Genomic DNA, 5,251 nt, shown 5'->3' on the forward strand with positions numbered 1-5,251 from the left:
GTGCATGATTTGAATAATTGTGTGGTGAAGATGGAGCATAGCCAGACTATATGATTTTGTAGGGATAACTTTCTTTGGCCATGTTATTTTGAAGAGACATAATTGCTTAGTTAGTATGCTTGAAGTATTATTATTTCTATGTCAATATTAAACTTTTGTCATGAATCTTTCGGATGTGAATATTCATACCACAATTAAGAGAATTGAAATTATGCCAAGTAGCATTCCACATCAAAAATTCTGTTTTTATCATTTACCTACTCGAGGACGAGCAGGAATTAAGCTTGGGGATGCTTGATACGTCTCCAACGTATCTATAATTTTTTATTGTTCCATGCTATATTATGTCCTGTTTTGGACATTAATGGGCTTTATTATACACTTCTATATTATTTTTGGGGCTAACCTATTAACCGGAAGCCCAGCCCAGAATTGCTGTTTTTTTGCCTATTTTAGGGTTTCGCAGAAAAAGAATATCAAATGGAGTCCAAACCGAATGAAACCTTCGGGAACATGATTTTCGGAACAAACATGATCCACAGGACTTGGACCCTACGTCAAGAAACCAACGAGGAAGGCACGAGGTAGGGGGCGCGCCTACCCCCCAGGCGCGCCCTCCACCCTCGTGGGGCCCATGTTGCTCCACCGACGTACTCCTTCCTCCTATTTATACCTACGTATCCCAAACTACTAGATACGGAGCCAAAACCCTAATTCCACCGCCGTAACTTTCTGTATCCACGAGATCCCATCTTGGGGCCTTTTCCGGAGCTCCACCGGAGGGGGCATCGATCACGGAGGGCTTCTACATCAACACCATAGCCTCTCCGATGAAGTGTGAGTAGTTTAGTTCAGACCTACGGGTCCATAGTTATTAGCTAGATGGCTTCTTCACTCTTTTTGGATCTCAATACAAAGTTCCCCCCTCTCTTGTGGAGATCTATTCGATGTAATCTTCTTTTGCGGTGTGTTTCTATGATCAAGTTTATCTATGAACAATATTTGAATCTTCTCTGAATTCTTTTATGTATGATTGGTTATCTTTGTAAGTCTCTTCGAATTATCATTTTGGTTTGTCCTACTAGATTGATCTTTCTTGCAATGGGAGAAGTGCTTAGCTTTGGGCTCAATCTTGCGCTGTCCTTTCCAAGTGACAGTAGGGGCAGCAAGGCACGTATTGTATTGTTGCCATCGAGGATAACAAGATGGGGTTTATATCATATTGCATGAGTTTATCCCTCTACATCATGTCATCTTGCTTAAAGCGTTACTCTGTTCTCTTGAACTTAATACTCTAGATGCATGTTGGATAGCGGTCGATGTGTGGAGTAATAGTGGTAGATGCAGGCAGGAGTCGGTCTACTTGTCTCGGACGTGATGCCTATATACATGATCATACCTAGATATTCTCATAACTATGCTCAATTCTGTCAATTGCTCAACAGTAATTTGTTCACCTACCGTAATACTTATGCTCTCGAGAGAAGCCTCTAGTGAAACCTATGGCCCCGGGTCTATTTTCCATCATATTAATCTTCCAATACTTAGTTATTTCCTTTGCTATTTATTTTACTTGCATCTTTATTTCTCTTTATCATAAAAATACCAAAAATATTATCTTATCATATCTATCAGATTTCACTCTCGTAGGTGACCGTGAAGGGATTGACAACCCCTTTATCGCGTTGGTTGCGAGGAGTTTATTTATTTGTGTAGGTGCGAGGGACTCGTGCGTGGCCTCCTGCTGGATTGATACCTTGGTTCTCAAAACCCGAGGGAAATACTTACGCTGCTCTGCTGCATCACCCTTTCCTCTTCAAGGGAAAACCAACGCAGTGCTCAAGAGGTAGTAATCTACCTCTTCGAGAGCTTCACGCAACTTACTTAACTATGCCAGAGCCCATAATGACTTGTGGCTGCACACATAAGTTTCTAGCATGAATAATCTTATGATCCCTTTGAGCCTGGGTGGCATTCCATAGGGTGATCACACAGGTCCTCCGGGATCCCCTTGGGCAAGCACTAGGTTCTCCAAATGCCCGGGAAAACCACTGCGTGCTCCAGGGTGCCCCAACCAATCCACCCAGATGTGTATTGAAATAACCACCTTAAGTTGAACCATTAATTAACAATCTCACATCTGTCATGGATACACTCAAACCCAATCCATGTCTACGAGCATAGCATGGCAATATAAGCATAACGTAGAAGTAACTCCCAAGGGTTTGATATAAAGGACAATAGGTTCTACCTCATCAACTACTTCCCAATACCCACATGTTATCAATCCTACTCATGCAATATTTGAGGGTGAAACTAATGCATAAAAACTGGGTATGAAAGGGATATGATCAAAGTGTGAACTTGCCTGTACTCTTGATGAAGATGATTCGCACTCAAAACTCTTGATAGTTCTACTCGTCACACTCCGGTCAATCTATCGTAAGCAAGCAATAGTAACCACACATACGTTTCTAACTCAAAACTCTTGATATTGGAAAACATCAAAACTAAGCAAATAACTCTTGCAACATAAAACAATTTCTAGCAGTACCAAAATTATGTGGATTTGGCCTTATCAGAAAGTTTAGGCCAAGAGCTTCGATTTGCAAAAAGAATCAACTAAAACGGAGTTATAAAACTCAAGTTACTGTCAAACGAAGTTCAAATACTAAACTGTTTGAATTCAAATTTTAAATTTTCAAAAACATGTTCAAGTTGTTTTACTGGAAAGAGGGGATCATAACGAATAAGTGGGTGTTGGTTTCATCTAATTCCGACTAACGAGCAAAAAGTAGAGCTAGGTTGAAATCTAGGGGCTAAACTGTAAAGAAACTAATTACGGATAGGTCCCTAACTAAAATTAATAGAAAAATAAAATACTAAATAATGAACGTTCGCTAACTAGTTCTAAACAAAGAACATTCTTTGAATAGCTCTAACTAAAAAAACTAAACCGGGTTTTTAAAACAAAACCGAGAAAGAACCAGATCGGACCTGGGCAACGGTTTATAACGGTTCGGGTGGTCCTTCGTTGAAAACCGGCGGCGGATCTCCGGCGGCTTCCCGCGGCGGTGGGCGGCGGCGAGGAGCGGGGCGACGGCTGCGGGCGTTGGCGGCGACTGGCGAAGATGGCGTGGGGCGGCACAGCAAGCGGTGGAGCCGGCGAGGTGGACTACGGCGGCGCGGGCGGCGTCTAGCGGTGGCGGCGGCGCGGTTGGTGAAGTACGACAGCAGCGGCGGCGAGATGCGGATCAGGAGGCGGCGGTGGCGAGAAGAGAGGAGGGAGAGGGGGTCCGGGGTGGCCTTTTAAGGGGCAGGGGAGGGCGGTGGCGTGGGGAAGGGGCGGCTATTGGCGGGGCCGCGCCGGACTCCGGGAGGAATCCCGGTCGAGGGACGACGGGCGAGGCGGCGCGGAGCTGGGCCTTGGCCTGGTTTCGGCTGAGCCGGACCAATCGGTGGAAGAATTTTTTTAAGCACAACGAGAAATAAAATAAAGCAAAATAAAATAAAATAGAACCTAGGCATATGATATATCAAAATTTTCAGAAAAAGATTTTCTACAACATGAATATTTTACTAATGTCAAATAAAATCCACAAAAATTCAAATAAAGCAAAGAGTGCCTCTGCTCTAATAAAACCCCAATAATTTTGAAAATACCAAAATAAATTCGAATTAATTTCTCTCCAATTTTCTAATGTAGGGAATCATTTTACCCTATTTTTCATATATTTTAATTTTTGAGAAAAATAATTTGAATAAAACCCAAATAACTCCAAATTGAAAATAATTTCTAAAGGAGTTTAAATTTTTATACTTTGAAACTCCCAACTCATATTTTGTATAATTTGAAGAAGTGATTTTATCTTCTCTCATGAAAATCATTGAGTTGCATGAAGTTTCTGAATTTAAAATATTTCCAAGTGAAATTCAAATATTTTTTTAAAAAAACTTTTCATTTATTTAAATGGAAGAAGTCATGTCATCTTCTCTCTAGGGTTTTGTATTTCAAAAGAATTTGGAATTCAGGGAGATCATAAAAGCAAAATGAAAGTTTGGGAAAGTACTTTTATTCCCTCTCATTTAACTTTCAAAAAGTTTCGAATTTCAGTCAATTTCAGTCAATCAATCACACAACAAACAAACAATCAACCAAAACTATCTATTTATTATAACATTCCAAAATTTAGAATTTTGGGATGTTACAAACCTACCACCCTTAAAATAAATCTCGTCCTCGAGATTGGGAGAGGCTAGAAAGAAATAGGTTAGGTTTGGGGTCTTCTCAAAATCCACCGATCATCATAGTGGGTCTGGGGTGCTACCACCCTTAGAAGCATGGTTATTGTTCCATCAATTCTCATATGCTCCATCCTTATTCTTGACAGTGTCGGTCTTCTCAAATTCTCGGAAAATTCCTTCTCTGGGCACCTCCGATAGTGGTATAACCTTTTTCCTCAATTCTTGTATCCTTGGTAAGGTTCTTCCAGGACTGGGTCTTCTTATCTGACAGGTCTGGCGCCAATACTAAATAACTATCTATATCTCATGGTGGTCAACCATTTATGGTTTCTCCTGCAGGAAATGGGCCTGGGCTTCATTTTCACCGTATAACCTACGATTGGCAACAGCTGCCGTGTACAAGGGAAAAATTCTTATACCATTCTAAGGTTTTAAACAAGGTTTTGATCGTCGTCTCTCTACTATAGGAAAGTCACTCAGATTTACCATCCCATATAGCAAGGCGAATAATAAGAGTAAGTCAGTATGGTGATCAATCCATCCCGCACCCAAATCATTACCTTGTACATGGTTTAGCGGATCTCTCTTTCTAACACTTGGTCATCCTCACAAGCATTGCAGAATTTCTCTTATCAACGAACCAGGTTCGGATAAATCCATTAATTTTGCAAGCCAAACAAACATCTATTGTTCCTTTACAACTCTCAGGTTTTGCGCAAACTCCTATAAGGTCGTCTGTTGATAAAGTCGTAACTTCTTCCAGGGTTTTCCCTTCAGCAAGAATGTGCTTGCTTCTTGGCAGGTCCTGGGGCATGTGGGTTATGGCCCATCTCATCACCTGTAAACCTTGAACTCATCATTAGGGCAGCTGATCATTATTCCAACATCCAGCTTCCTAGCATTCTTAAATCCATCCAATTATACTGTCTCCCTTCCTTATATTGGCACCAAACTCAAACGTGATTACTCAGACTCAGACTCCTCCTGGAATTACCATTTCTCCATA

This window comes from Triticum dicoccoides, chromosome 2A, assembly GCF_002162155.2.
Source record: "Triticum dicoccoides isolate Atlit2015 ecotype Zavitan chromosome 2A, WEW_v2.0, whole genome shotgun sequence".
Classification (NCBI taxonomy): Eukaryota; Viridiplantae; Streptophyta; class Magnoliopsida; order Poales; family Poaceae; genus Triticum; species Triticum dicoccoides.